The sequence below is a fragment of the Dermochelys coriacea genome, chromosome 1, assembly GCF_009764565.3.
Source record: "Dermochelys coriacea isolate rDerCor1 chromosome 1, rDerCor1.pri.v4, whole genome shotgun sequence".
NCBI lineage: Eukaryota > Metazoa > Chordata > Testudines > Dermochelyidae > Dermochelys > Dermochelys coriacea.
In genome coordinates, this window is record NC_050068.2 from 138,404,480 (window position 1) to 138,420,708 (window position 16,229).

Consider the following 16,229-nt stretch of genomic DNA (forward strand, 5'->3'; position numbering starts at 1 on the left):
CCCCCATCCTAATACACTGAATATTTCTTTAAATCGTCCCACCCTGCCAACCACCTAGAAGGACGGTATTGTGATCTCACTCTATAAGGGCAAGGGACAGTGCAGTGAATGTAAGAGCTAAAGGCTGATCATCTTGCTCTCCATTCCAGGGAAGATGTTTGTGCATGTTTTGCTGGCACGCCTGGAGCCTTTGCTACATTGGAAGTGTCGTCCCCAACAGTCAGGCTTTATGAGGAACAGGTCCATGTTAGATGCCATTTTGGCCCTTCGCTTCTTGTCGGAGATACACCACGAGTTCAGTAAGCCCCTGCACATAGCATATGTTGATCTTAAGGCTGAATTTGATTCCATAGACCGTGTCACATTATGGAAGGCCTTAAAGGGCGTAGGTGTCCCTACTGCTCTTCTGGACTAGATTAGAGAGCTGCATAATGGAACCACTGCCTGTGTTTATTTGGGGAACCAGATGTCAGTGCCTTTTAAATCAGTATCTGGTGTCAGGCAGGGTTGCATTCTGGCCCCTGCACTCTTTTTATCAGGCAATGGATTTCATAATGCAGCATTCCATCAGGTCCATAGGCATTGAGATTGGTGATCTCTCGCTCACAGACCTGACTACACTGATGACATTGTTCTTCTGGTACGGGGCACCGATAGGTTTCGTGAGGCACTCCAGCATATGGAGGAGGAGTCAGCTAAAATTGGTCTACATGTATCGTGGTCAAAGACAAAGCTGCAAAATCTAGGACCAGGTCCACCTGCAACTCCAATCTCTTGGAACAATAAAACCACCGGAATCAGTTTCCAGCTTTTGCTATCTGGGTTCTATACTTACTAGCTCCTCCAATTCTCACACTGAGGTTCTCCATTGGATGGGCATCGCTGCATCTGCCATGGACCGTTTACAATGGATATGGAATCAACATCATCTCAGTATGACAACCAAGTTCGGGATTTATTCTATCTGTATCCTTCCCATACTGTTGTATGACTGCGAAACATGAACACTATGCCGCTCAGACTGGACAAAGCTGGAGGCTTTCCACACAAAATATCAACGTCATATATTGGGCATAAAGTGGAATGACTTCATCCGTAATGCAGATGTTTATGGTCTCTTGGGTCTACAGACTACTGGGGCCATTGTCCGCAGGAGGCGCCTTACACTTTTTGGACATGTCGCAAGGATGCCACAAAATGTTCTAGCAAACGCCGTTCTCCAGGTGGCTTGTAACATCCAGGATAAAATTCCACCAACTGAGGTTTGGAGGCAGCACAGAGGCAGACCCCCTATTCCATGGGTTCATCAACTCTGTGCTGATATTGGAGTCTCAGGCCATCAAGCCTTTGCGATTGCGCAAGAACAGACCAAATGGTGAATGATCCCTATGGCCGACTGGTTAGGCATTGGAGAAGAAGACGACCCATAGCGGTATTGCTAGAGTTAAACAGTACTGCACTTAATTCACAAAGGATCTCTTAGGAGAAAATCTCTCTTTGAGACAAGTTGCAAGACTTTACATTTTGTAGCCACTCCCACCATGTGTACTTCAATAGTTGGGAAAAACAGCTGGGATTTTTGAAGGAGCAAAAGAGTTAGGTGCGCAACTCCCACTGAAATTGAAATTTCCTTAGGCTCGCTTGAAAATCCCAACGAACACTTCCATTAATTGGCCCAAATGCTGTGTTCCTACATGCTGGTGTAAATCTTTCATTCACTTCAGTAAACTTACTCCAGACTAAAACTGGTGGAAATGAGAGCAAAATTTAGTTCAGTATGTTAAAATCATGCAGTCTTCTTCAAACCCATGCATAGTCTTCAGTTAGCAATGCCCTCAATTTAAGGATCAACAGCAGTTTTTCCATCCCAAACGTACTTTTTCTGAAACTAAATCAGAGTGCAAGTCAGCAAGCCAAAGACAGGTCATGCCTGTATCCAGCAAAATGCCTAGTTCTCTAGTTACAAATGAGGATGAGCCAGAAATACCAGCTTAAGTGAAAATTTTGTGCTAAAACGATGGTGTCACTGTGACCTCTAGGAAAATTGCTTCGTGTATTTTTAACTTAGTAGGTAGCACAGCCAGCTCCGAGATGGCTTGGCTTGTGCTTTGGCTCAGCGAGGGGAAGAGAAACTAGATATCTTGGCTTTACTCTAACTTAAATTTAAAATTCCTTTTTTTTTCTTTGCCCCATTCTAATATGAACACGTTTTCACTTTTATCTTCATGATCCTGGAATAAAATTCAAATTCAGAATGGCAGAACAGAAGTTTGGGAAGGAACAGGGGTGAAAGTAACTGAGGCCACTTACCAGTACGGGGCGGGGCGGCTCCAGCCCCCAGAAGGGGCGGGGCCTCAGGTGGAGGGGGCGGGGCTGGGGGTCAGCATCCCCCAGCCAGCCCTTCCCGTCTGGCTGGCCCATGCCACCCAGGGCTCTTGTGTTGATTTAAAGGGCCCGGGGCTCGGGACGTGATGCTGTCATAGCGGCAGCAGCGTCCAGAGCCCCGGGCCCTTTTAAATCATGGGCCCCAGGGCAGTTGCTCCCTTTGCCCCACCCCACCTGTCCGTTGGCGGCCGGGAGGCCAAAAGGGACAGGAACATTAGAGCACTGCAGGGTCCTTTGCCGCAGCCCCGCCGACGGGGGTGCGGGTGGGGGCATAGCAACATTAAAGCGCCGTGGCGGCAAAGGGCCATCTTTAAAGCACTGCTGCGGCAGCACTTTCATGTCCCTGCCCCTTTTGCATCCCCTGTTGGCAGCAATGCTTTAACGTTGCTGTCCCTTCGCCCCCTTTCGTCGGTGGCCCGGCCGGTACAGACCTTACCACAAGGCCGCCGACGGGAGGCAAAATGGGCAGGGACATGAAAGCGCTGCCGCGGCAATGCTTTAATGTAGGCTGGGTATGGGCCAGTGCCGGTTCTTACTGGTATGCAGCACTGGCCCCTACCGGCTCACTTTCACCCCGGGAAGGAAGCGGCAACTAAGGGGTTAAGCTCTTCAGTAGTCATTTCAGGACAGCTAGTTTGCCTTGATGTTTTTGTTTAATATTTTAACTTACTATAACGAGACTTGTGCAGCTCTATTGCTATATAAACAACCAAATCAAAAGCAGCGTTTCCTCTAAGTTTTATGTGCAATTGCCCAACCAAACCTCAGCTCCCACTCAGCACTGAGTGACTGCCACTCATAGATGTCATCTAGCTGTCTCCACTACTTCTGTTACACTGATAATGTGGCCTCTGGCCATAAGAATGTCATGCAGCTCAGCAGAAGAGCTGCATTGAGTGGCTGCCAGAGGATGCAATGTACGGAGCCCAGCAGGGGCAATTAGGCCTGGACAGCTAAAAGCTCTACCTAGGAGCCTAATTCCACAGTGACTGCATGGTGCAGCCCCAGTCTCACCAACAGCAGGGATCACATGAAGTATAGATGAATGTGGATGAGACAGGGTTACTACTGGCTTTCCCCCTCCCTAGAGATATAGGGAAACCCTAGTTCCCTTTTCTCCTACCACAGGAGAGAGTAAACTGGGAACCAAGCAGGCCTTGGGAAAAGCCTCTGGACCCCAGACCGCAGGGGAGAAAGAAGAAAAATTGATTTTCATGGGGGGAGGAGGAATGCTGCAGCTCCAGAGTCAGAAGTGTTTAGTCTCTACAGAATGACTGCTTATAGTCATCTTCCCCTTTCCCTGCCCACTTCCACCATCTCGAAAGGCTTCCTTACTCCTGCTCTCTCTCCTCCACTCTGCTCATTCTTTGTCACCCCCTTCTGAAGCTAGTCCTGTCAGGTCATTGGAACCAGTATGTTCTGCTGAATCTTCTGCATTAAATACCTACTTACGAGGATGAAAACAGTCTCATAACAATAAGAATAAGAATCCATCAGAAGTAGAGCTTGGTAAACAAACTAAGCTTTGAGAATTAGACTGTATTACTGCTCATTTCGCAGAGCCAGGGTAGAGCTATAAACCAGCTGACTCTATCCATGAGTGACAACTATAACCCAAACTGGGACAAGTGTTCCATAGATACTGTAGTCTAAATGAGCAGTCTTTCTACAGAGCTGAATATACAACATAGAACCTTCTATTAATTGATAACTATATCATGGCTATTAACCTTCTCTTCTGGGTTCCTAAATACTCCTTTTCAGCTAATGGATTATAATTATTGCCATTCAGTACTAGATATATTTTAGGTGTCTTGTATGCAAAAATCACTAAAACATATATATATTCAAGAAAGTATTTTAAATGTAGAGCATGGCAAATACTGCAAAAAAGAATTTCTAAAAATACTCTCGAATTTTTGTAAGGAAGTCACATCTGTCCTGCTTGCTCTTCTTTTCTGTTCTTGCCTTCTGCCAAGACTCATGCAACTGAGTTTTACTGGCATTCATGGAGACTGAATTTCAATGGAGTGTGTGCGAGGGCTGGTGGAAACTAACATTTTTAATTTGCATGCATCAGTTTCACACTGCAACTCTCAGCAATTTGGGGAACAGAAACAATTTTATGTGACTTCTGCCCAATCGCAAGCAGCCAACATATCTCAAATACTGGATATTTGGGCAAAAATGTTTGGAATGCAGCTGTTGAGATACAAAAAAAAAAATCCATGAAAAGCTTTTGTGAAATGATTTGAGATGATCAGTACATTTGAGGAAATTGTGATCTGCTCTTGGGATATCCCCAGGTAGTAAAAAAGAGACTTAACTCCATCAGCTAAATTATTCATTGCGCTTTATTCACTCATCTCTAATCAAAAGCCTCTGCTATAGTGTGATATAGTCATCTTTTGTCATGCCCTCTTTTAATGTTGTGGGGGAAATTGCGATTAACCTTGCTGTTGAACCTGACCCCATCCCACTCTGTGACAAGATCTATGCACTATATGCAGCATAGGCAAGAGCGGTAACACAAGAGGCCTACAGGCCTGCATCCTGTAAGACTTAGCTTAAGCTAAGAGCATTTGCATATGCTGGGCCATGGTATTTTGACCCAGATAATGAACTAGGCCAACCTCTTGCCTAGCTCAAGTCCCTAGTTGTGCATTGTATGCAAACCCCTCCCCCCTCAAACCTGCAAAAGCCCCGAGACAAAATGCTGCCACAAGCAAACCGCAGATCTTGATAATAATGAAGTGCATCAGCACAGTGCTAATTATGAAACTGTTTACTTTGGCTCCTTATAAGCTTTATTAACAATGCTTGAGTGATAAAAAAATTAAGGTAATGTATCATTTGACTTGAATGTAAAAAACTATATAAGACTGGTATTATGGGGCAGGACAGAGAGAGACCAGGGTGGCACCTGTGTGTGGCCATCTCTGTCTCCTTCTCCCTGCATGCTTGTACTCAAATAAAAGGACCTCAGACTGTTTGAACCAAACAGATGGTGTAACTCGTTTTCCACAACAATGTGATATTGGATTTAGAATGCAGGGTAATTTTCTTCAACACTAAGCCCATCTCCACTCTATTATCTCTGAATTGACTTTTGTTGTTTGAATTTAAATTAGGGGATCACTTGCAGGGGACACAAAGTGAAATTGTAACCTCAAATTGAAGTGATGCACAGCACAGGGTTTAAAGCAGCTAATAGAAGAGAGACTTGTGGTTCAGGAGGCTGGAAATGGGATGCAGTGCCTTTCAACTGTTAAGTTATCACCTTACGTCCAGCCACAATCTGTGGTGACTAAATACTCATTGCTCTTCAGGCTATGTGAAATGAATTTGTAGTCTTAATCCAGTTTCCAGCAGGTTGTTGAACATAATGGGTACAACTGGGTCAGTTAGTGCCAAGACCTTTAGAGAGGTCAAGTCAGAATGAGCTTGCAGCTACTTTCCTCCTCTCCAGAGGCGGTCTGCTCAGGTCAAGGGAGATGCATGCTGGCAGAGCAACTTGGGGAATATTGTGCTGCCATTCATTAGTTCAGAGGTAAGTAGTGTACCTGACTTTGGTCTGTAGAGTATATAGATCCAGAATCCTTTCTAAGCACTAAATGCACCTAACACCCCCGCACCGTCACCCCTCCCCCCACATCAACCATTAAATGAGTGCACACAAAAAAATTCAGACTCAGGCTGTGACTACACTACGGACCTTACAGTGGCACAGCTGTACCACTGCAACTATGCCACTGTAAAGTCTCCAGTGTAGTTGCTTATGCCAGTGAGAGAGAGAGAGCTCTCCTGCTATCATAATTAAATCAACCCCCACATGTGCCTGTAACTATGTCAGTGGAAGAGCATCTCATGCTGACATAATGTTGTCCACACTGGCATTTTTTGTCGGTGAAATTTATGCTGGTCAGGAGCAGTGGGGTTTTTTTCATACCCCTAATCAACAAAAGTGCCAGTGTAGACAAAGTCTTACAGATCTGCAAACAGTGAATCCTCTGCAAGTAAAATGCTGGAGACTGCAAGTCTTGAGACAACCAGGGAGTTTGCATTTGGCTGATTTGTGGAGTTTCCCTTCACTGAAGGATTTTTTCCCATTTCATAAAAAGAAAATATATAAAACATACCAGTAGACTTATCTACTCTCAATGGTCATAGAAAGTCAGGCTGGGGAGACTATCCAGTGTGAGAGTTGTCTCCTGGTAGGATCTCCTGGGAATCAGGTGGGAGAGCTATAGGAGAAGATAAATAGGCTGAGGAGCATCTATGCACATAAGGAATTCATTGAAAATATGCATATGAAGACCTCCAAGGTTGAAGAAGCAATCCAGCTGGAGGGGACTGCAGTAATACCATCAAGGTAGGGAGGAAGCTAGCTGCTGATTACTCCTGGCAGCAGACTTGCTTCACCCCTATTCCCTCCCCTTCATGCTTTGGCCACCATTCCAGAGAACATGCTTCCATGCTGATGATGTTCGTTTAAAAAAAATGTGTTAATTAAATTTGTGACTGAACTGCTTGGGGAGGAATTGTATGTCTCCTGCTCTGTGGTTTTACCCATATTCTGCCATGTATTTCGTGCTATTGCAGTCTTGGTTGACAACTCAGCACATGTTGTTTGACCAAGAACACTTTCACTGCAGATTTGACAAAACGCAAAGAAGGTACCTGTAGTGGGGCAGCTGCCCCATTCCTGGAGAAGAGGGGTTAAAAGCAGCCCTGGAGAGGGTTGTAGCTGGGAAGATCTAGGCTGATTGGGCTGGCCCCAGCTGGAGCTTCTTTCCCAATCAGGGCCCAGCCCACCCTGATAAAAGGGCTGTGGGACAGGAGCTGTGAGAGTCTCTTTCTAGCTCTGGAGAGAGAAGGACCTGGCTGCTGGGGAGAGAAAGGTACCGTGGACGGAGCAGTGCTGCGGAAGGGCAAAGGGAGCTGGGGAGTTCCAGCCTAGTAAACCTCCTGGCTGCAGGCCTTGTTAAAGGCCCAAAAAGATACCAGGGTTGCAGAGGGGCAACCTGGGAATAGGCAAAGTCAGCAGGTCCTAACCTCTTGCCAGTGGTGCGTGGCCATTACAGACTGCAGTCTGCCCCAGTGAGCAGGGGCTAGATGATGACTGGCAGTAGCCACTGAGGCAAGGTGGGGATAGAGGGTTGGGGTTCTCCTGGGAGGGGAAACCCAGAGTAAGGGGATGCTGCTGGGGCAGAACCCTGCGGTAAAGGGCACTGGGGTCCTGGAGGGACACAGGACCAGCGGCAGGTGAGACACTGGCCAGGAGGAGGCACTCTGTATGTTGGAGAGCTAATTCCCAAGATGACCAGCAGGAGGCGCCTCAACAGTGAGTCTTACTTCATTACAGTACTAATATGAGATTTCTAAAAATAGCTACAGCACTTGACCCAAGGTGTAAGAATCTGAAATGCCTTCCAAAATCTGAGAGGGACAAGATGTGCAGTATGCTTTCAGAAGTCTTAAAAAAGCAACACTCCAATGAAGAAATTACAGAATCCGAGCCACCAAAAAAGAAAATCAGCCTGTGGGTGGCATCTGACTCAGATGGTGAAAATGAATGTGAGTCCATCTACACTGCTTTGGATTGTTATCGAGCAGAACTAGTCATCAGCATGGAAGTGTATGCTCTGGAATGGTGGCCAAAACATGAAGGGGTATATGAATGTTTGGCATATCTGAAACATAAATACCTGCAATGCTGCCTACAATCGTGCCATGCAAACACTTGTTCTCACTTTCAAGTGACATTGTAAATAAGAAACAGGCAGCATTATCTCCCGTAAATGTAAACAAACTTGTTTGTCTTAGCGATTGGCTGAATAAGAAGCAGGCCTGATTGGACTGGTAAGCTCTAAAGTTTTCAATTGTTTTGTTTTTGAGTGCAGTTATATTTAAAAAAAAAATTCTATGTTTGTAAGTTGCACTTTCATGATAAAGACATTTCACCTCATACAAGTACTGGAGTGCATAGAAAGATACTATTTCTTTTGTTTATATTTTTATTACAAATATTGGCACTATAAAAAAGACAGTGAGCACTGTACACTTTATATTCTGTATTGTAATTGAAATCAATATATTTGAAAATGGAGAAAACATCCAAAAATATTTAAACAAATGGTATTATATTGTTTAAAAGTACAATTAAAACTGATTAATCATGATTAACTTTTTAAATTGTTTGACAGTTCTAATACGAAACAAAATCATAAAATGCAAACTAGGGTCTACATTTAAGTTACCTTTCCTATCTGATAAAAGAGGTTTCCCCCCAAACGTTCAGTCTGTTTCAGAGCTGGCTGGCTTCAAAAGAATCGGGATCCAGTCTTTCTTGAAACATGCCCACTCAACAAGGGCCATCCCCCGTCTGTTCCTTTTTACCTCCAAGTGGTTTTGATTGTTTGCCTTTGTTTTTGTTGGTTTTCCATTGCCTGTTCTGGAAGGGGGCAAGCCTAGACAATCAAATCTTGCATTATGCCACCAGCTGACCAGGGAAGGTGACAACTTCCTCCTGCCTGAATGGGCCATCACCCAGATGTATGATTCCCTGGTCACTAAATTTGACTCCAAGACAATAAAGGCAAAGTTTTCAATATAGTTACATTATTCCTTAAATACTACTCATTTACATAATCACTGTGAGATGTGTGTATTGATAAGTTACAAGCTTTCAGAGAGACCACACATGCTACCCTTCATGGACAAATGCCATGAAAGTGTTGCATTTGGTTGAATGTCAGGTCTGAACTGTAAACTTGTAAAGAACAGTGGGCCCTGCCCATTGACACCAATGGTCTCTGTGTCATAATGTGACAGTAGAATTGGAGTATGGCGGAATTAAGTGGGATGTTCCTAGGGCACCAAATTGCCTTAATTCATTGCTCTCTGTCCCTTCTCTGGCTGGCTTCACCCACTTTCTGGCTCCCTGTGGAGTTGGGGTGCGGGAGGTGCAGGCAGCCCAACCTGATTTCTGCCAGAGGAATGCTGGCAATGAATTGACAGATTCATTAGTGACTCATTACTGATTCAAGATAGATTTATTAGTAACTCATCTGGTGGTTTGTTTAGGCAGAGGTTAGTGATTATCATCCAGGATGAAATTTACTACTGTGCAATATTGATTCCAGCTGTAAAGTTGCATGTCAAGATTTAAAAAAGTGACTAGTGATTTTTGGGTGCCCAACTTGTGACGTCCTTGATTTTCGGAGTGTGGGTGCTCAGCCCTTTCTGAAAATCAGGCCTCCTTAAGGTGTCTTAAGTTAGATACCCCAAACCACTAGTCACTTTTCAGCTGTTACAGGGGAGGCAGTGTGGTCTACTGGATAAGGCAGTTGGGAGATGTAGGTTCTATTCCCAGTTTGACCCTTAACCTGCTGTTTGATCTTCAGTCACTTCCCCTCTTTGTGCTTTTAATTATTCTCCTGCTCTGTCAGATCTATTTAGATGGCCTTTGGGGCAGAGACTATCTCTTACTATGTGTTTGTACAGCACCTAGTGCATCTCAGTTGATGCCTCTTGGCCTTACTATATTACAAATAATATATACTAAGAGAATATGAAGGCACCTTTCCCATTGGAGGAATAAGAAAAGAAATTACTTTTACTTTAAAAATCAAAACTTGCTTGTAACAAAAGAGGCTAGGATAATGGCACACAAACAATATAGCAATATCAATGGCTACAAAGTAGCAATTAGCATTATTCATGAAATATTGAATGATATTTAAGATAGAGATTCTCTTGATCTACTAGCTGGATATGTACATACCAAAGACTTCTTTGTAACATGTCCTTGAAAATTCAATTAAAAATATGGAAATAAGCATTGGCTTGGTGAAAAAAATAAATAGAAATGAAGGGCATCTTAATTAGCCAGATGAGTTGATATAATCTTGAAACTCTTAAAGGGGGCTCTGAAACTAAAAGCATACATCTGATGGTTTCAATAAGAAGGGGTTTTCTCTTCATTTGTCTTAAATGTATTTCAGTATTAGCTGGCATTGAAGCTTCTCTCGTCACTGCGTGGGCAGAGTACGGTATGGTATCTGAGAAACTGGCAGAGGAGAAGCAGGACACATTGAACATTCATGTCATTACTCAGGCTGATGAACATCCTGGAGCTTTGTTTGATTTCTCATTATGAAGAGAGAACAGTCTCTCTCCACAGGAAATTTGGTCAGTGCTTTCAATTAGATTCTTAATCTGACAGCTCTCTATGTCCTGTAATAATGATACTTTGCACATTAGGGTTTCTGGGGATAAAGTTTGGACTTCCGTATGGGACATTCCCATCTTCTGATAGCCACCAATAAAAAGAAGTAATGGGGGGAGAGGGTGGAATATAAAGAAAAGCCTGGAAAACAGAAAGAAATCAATACTGATTTGCAGGTTTTTAGCTGGAGGAAGAGAAGCCATGCAATAATGTAGCACATTGCCATTTTGATTATTGTGGTTTATCAGAAAATTCTGAAGCAAGCCCAAAGATGCAATTGTTCTGCTCTTTTCCTTCTCTTCTGAAGGAAGAGTGCTGCTCTGTTATTACTTGAGTGAGATTTCACTCTTGAGAGGTCTCCCATGGCCTGTAGGTATGTAGGCTGCCTTTCAGCTGTTCCTGATTTTGAGGGATGCCCCTCAATTTATATTGAAAATTCCATCCCTGTCCCTTTCCATGTTCTAGTGATAACTTGGGAATGTAGTTTCAAATGAACAAGAAATAGCATCCGACTATAAAACAACTGTTGTGGGGTTTTTAATTTAATTCCCCTCCCCCAGATAGTTCAGCAGCAGCATCTGGTTCACAGTGAGCTCCTGCTATCACACAGCTTAATAGGTGGGTTGACTGAGATGCAAGAAGGTCACATGACTCGCTCAAAGATCACATGGTGAGAAGAAGTGTCAGCTCAGATTAGAAAGTGGGATCTCCACCCCAACTTCTACTCCTTTTACTCTTGCCTTCTGATTGTCTTAACCCCTGGGATGAGTCCTTGTCATGCAGATTACAAATATGACCTTAAAAAGCTTCAGTCTTTAGGACTGTCAAGCTAATGCCTTTCCCAAGCACTAACATTCACTCTGAAAATGTTAAATATACAGTTTCATGCAGAGACTGACAGGAAGGTTTTGCAGAATAAGTGAAACCCAAAGCCATCAAGTGCCCCTGTATTAGGTATTGTGACAGGGTCAGGCCAGATGACTACAGGAGAGTGATCCTATTGGGATCCAGGAAGTGGGTGGCCAAAGCCCGCCCTACAGGAGAGTGATAGAAGGCAGATATATTAGCCCCAGATTAAGTAGGTCCCTTTTCCCTGGGTAAGGTAGCAGGGAAGGTTCCAGAACAATCAGGAACTTTCTAGAAACAATTAAGGCAGACAAGCTGATTAGAACACCTGCAGTCAATCAAGAAGCTGCTAGAATCAATTAAGGCAGGCTAATCAGGGCACCTGAGTTTAAAAAGGAGCTCACTTCAGTTTGTGGTGTGTGCGAGGAGCTGGGAGCAAGAGGCGCAAGAAGCTGAGAGTGAGAAGACGTACTACTGGAAGACTGAGAAGTACAAGCATTATCAGACATCAGGAGGAAGGTCCTGTGGTGAGAATAAAGAAGGTGTTGGGAGGAGGCCATGGGGAAGTAACCCAGGGAGTTGTAGCTGTCACACAGCTGTTACAGGAGCCACTATAGACAGCTGTAATCCACAGGGCCCTGGGCTGGAACCCAGAGTAGAGGGCGGGCCCGGGTTCCCTCCATCCCCCCAACTCCCTACTTGATACCGGAGGAGTTGAACTGGACTGTAGGTTCCACCAGAGGGGAAGGTCTCTGGCCTGTTCCCCGATCCACTAGGTGGATCAGCAGAGACTGTGGTTGTTCTTCCTTTCCCCATGCTGGCCAATGATGAGGCTAACTGAGTGAACGGCAGATTTGAGCCACGAATGTGGCCAAATTGAGGGCTGCCGTGAACCTCTGAGGCGAGAAAATCCGCCAATAAGCACAGGACCCTCCAAGGCAGAGAAGGAACTTTGTCACAGTATTTAAAATAAGTCTATTTTCTTCTATGAAAAAATGATGCAAAAGAAAAAAATTGTGGGCCCTAAATTGGATGTTTGTCCTTAGCCAGTGTTTCCCACTTTTAAAAACCAAGTCTCTCAGGAAAATAATGCCAATTTCACACAAACCCCACCATGTGTTGTTAAAGTCCTTTATGTCTTAATTGGTGCATCTTTTTGTGCCCCACCTTCCCCATTTTGGGAAGTGTGAAATTCTTTCCCGTCTTACCTGCTGTGAGCAGAATGATAGTTCACAATATTGACATGTAAAGTATCACTATTGCCATTTGAGTTGAAATGACTGGGGCAGCCTGCACATCAGAGCTATTGTATCAGGCTGTCTGCAAACTCAAGCAGATGTTTCTGCCTTGGTTAACCTTCAAAGTGTGAAGAGAGTGTTTCTTCATAATCATAACAGCTAGAGACTTTTTAATGAAAGCTGAGACTCTGGAGAATAATTGTGAGATATTTCCTCACCACCCCAGCTAGTCCCTTCACACACTGTACAGAAGTACAACTCACCCTTCAAGAAACATTGGCCTAAGCCACGTCTGAACAGCAGAGTACTATTATGCATTTGTATTACCGTAGTGCCCATGAGCCCTACTCATGGACCAGCTCCCATTGTGTTAGGCTGTGAACACAGAACAAAAAGATTTGTTTCCTTTCTCTAAATATTTCAGTGCTTTCTCTTGTGTCTCATTCAACATCCCCTTCCTCTCTCTTTTTTCAAATTATTCTTGGTTTCTCTTTCCACTATTTAACCCTGCGTCAGGCTGTTTAGAGGAACATCAGTAGATGTGAACTGCACCATAGGACGTGCATTATCATTGCATTCTTTTCCAGTTTCACTACAGTACATACTCATTCCCATCCCATCAGCTGGCAGTTGTGAAACAAGTTCTAACCTAACCTTGAGTTGCATGTTGTGAACATGTTGTTTTATAATACATACAAAAAGCTCATTTGGAACAACATGCAGAAAAACCCTCCCACTACATCAACAGTAAAACCCATTCTGTCTTCTGCAATGTTCTAGTACCATAACAGGCCAGTTTTAAACCCCTTACTCACGTTGGTGAGCAGTTATTCTCTTAGGAGTGGAACTGTGCATGGGAGCAACTGCCCACCAATGTGAGCATGGGGTTCACAATCTGGCCCAGAATGTTTTTTTGCTTGTTTGTGTTAGCATAGGCTATATCATAAATATAAAGAGAAGGGTAAATACCTTTGATTCCCTCCTGGCCAGAGGAAAAACCCTTTCACCTGTAAAGGGTTAAGAAGCTAGGATAACCTTGCTAGAACCTAACCAAAATGACCAATGAGGAGACAAGATACTTTCAAAGCTGGAGGTGGGGGGCGGAGGAGAGAATCAAAGGTTCTCTCTGTCTGTGTGATGCTTTTGTTGGGGACAGAACAGAAATGGAGTCTTAGAACTTAGTAAGTAATCTAGTTAGATATGCGTAAGATTCTATTTTGTTTAAACGACTGATAAAATAAGCTGTGCTGAATGGAATGTATATTCCTGGTTTTGTGTCTTTTTGTAACTTAAGGTTTTGCCTAGAGGGATTCTCTATATTTTGAATCTGATTACCCTGTAAGGTATTTACCATCCTGATTTTACAGAGGTGATTCTTTTACTTTTTTTCTTCAATTAAAATTCTTCTTTTAAGAACCTGATTGGCTTTTCATTGTTCTTAAGATCCAAGGGTTTGGGTCTGTGTCACCTATGCAAACTAGTGAGGATTTTTATCAAGCCTTCCCCAGGAAAGGGGGTGTAGGGTTTGGGAGGATTTTGGGGGGAAAGACATTTCCAAGCAAGCTCTTTCCTGGTTATATATTTGTTAGATGCTTGGTGGTGGCAGCAATAAAGACCAAGGGCAAAAGGTAAAATAGTTTGTACCTTGGGGAAGTTTTAACCTAAGCTGGTAAAAATAAGCTTAGGGGGTTTTCATGCAGGTCCCCACATCTGTACCCTAGAGTTCAGAGTGGGGAAGGAACCTTGACAGCCTACGAAAAAGATTCTTGGTCAGAGATCCAGGCAGAACAGACTTTTGTGGCTCTTGACTCAGCATCTAAAAAGAACTGCATCGCAACTGATAGGCTATTCTTTCTTTGTTAGATACTTGGACCTAGCAAAACCATTTGTGATAGTGTCACCTGGTGTCTTCCAATAACATAACATCCTCAACTCATTCAAGTAATCTGTCTTGAAAAGATAAATATCTGACTTTCTTTATGTTGACTGTTCCTAGCTGGCCTGCAAAATGTGTTTCCAACTGTATTTTACAACATTCTGACTAGTAACTGTTAAACATACTTATCTAATAGCATTTGTTCTATTCTTTGTTTCCTATTTTTGCTGAGTAAGGGTAGTCTTATTTACTTTTGTCTTTTTAAATAAGCTTTGACCATATCACTCTCATTGATTCTAACAGGAAGTAAAACAGCTCTTTCAAACTCGGACCCTAGCTATTGACTAACAACAGAACTGTAGCTGAACTAAGGTAGTGGAAGCAGCGTTGTCTGATATAGCAGGCACAGACTTGGGAACTCAGAAAATGTGGGTTCTATTCCTCTTTAAGCAACTGTGTGTCTTGGGGAAAGTCACTGAAAAGAAGGCAAGTATCATTACCCCCCCTTATACAGACAGGGAAAATGAGATGGGAAAAAATATAAACACTTTGACCTCTATGGTTAAGTGCTCAGTAGCATCTTTATTTATTTATGATGACATTCATTGTCTTTCTCAGGTTTTTCATCTCCCCCCTCACTGTGTACAAGTTTTCTCTAAAACAAAAGGAGTACTTGTGGCACCTTAGAGACTAACAAATTTATTTGAGCATAAGCTTTCGTGAGCTACAGCTCACTTCATCGGATGCATTTGGTGGAAAATACAGTGGGGAGATTTATATACACACACAGAGAACATGAAACAATGGGTTTATCATACACACTGTAAGGAGAGTGATCACTTAAGATGAGCCCTCACCAGCAGCAGGGGGGGAAAGGAGGAAAACCTTTCATGGTAACAAGCAAGGTAGGCTATTTCCAGCAGTTAACAAGAACATCTGAGGGACAGTGGGGGGAGGGGTGGGGGGGAGAAATAACATGGGGAAATAGTTTTACTTTGTGTAATGACTCATCCATTCCCAGTCTCTATTCAAAAGTCAATTAATTTTAAACATCCAATCTATTTATCATTATTTAATGTAATTAATTTCTGCATTTCATCTGCTTGGACAATAAGAATCTATGAAGACAGTTGTTTCTCTCTTTTTAGTCCATTTAACTCTCAGGTTCCTAGTGCTGCACTATTTGGGCTCAAACATTAGTGAGTTGTTGTTTTAAAAAGATTTAAATTAACTTATAGGGAAATTTTTATCTGCCTTAACATTTTAAAAGCTTGCGGTTACAAAATGTAACTTTGGGGCAAGATTTAATATGATAGTATTCCTTTGGATGAAACTTGAAAATACAGTTTAAAAATCTTTTGTCTAACTGAAGATAGCAAGACTAGAGAATTCTATCTTGCTCTTACCTGGAGGCTGCCCACTTGGTCTCCACTTAAATTCATTGGTATTTTTTCTTTCTTGTGGCTTCCTCCTATATTGCACTGTACTATTGTGTTTTGTTCCCTAGTAAACTCTGTGACATTGTGAAGCTATTAAATTCTGCCAGATCATCCTTTGTGAACCAGGGGACGTAGATAGAGCCACAGCCCCATCTTTCAGCCATGATCTGGTATTCAACATCCTTCAATTAGTATGCACAATAAATCTCACCCAG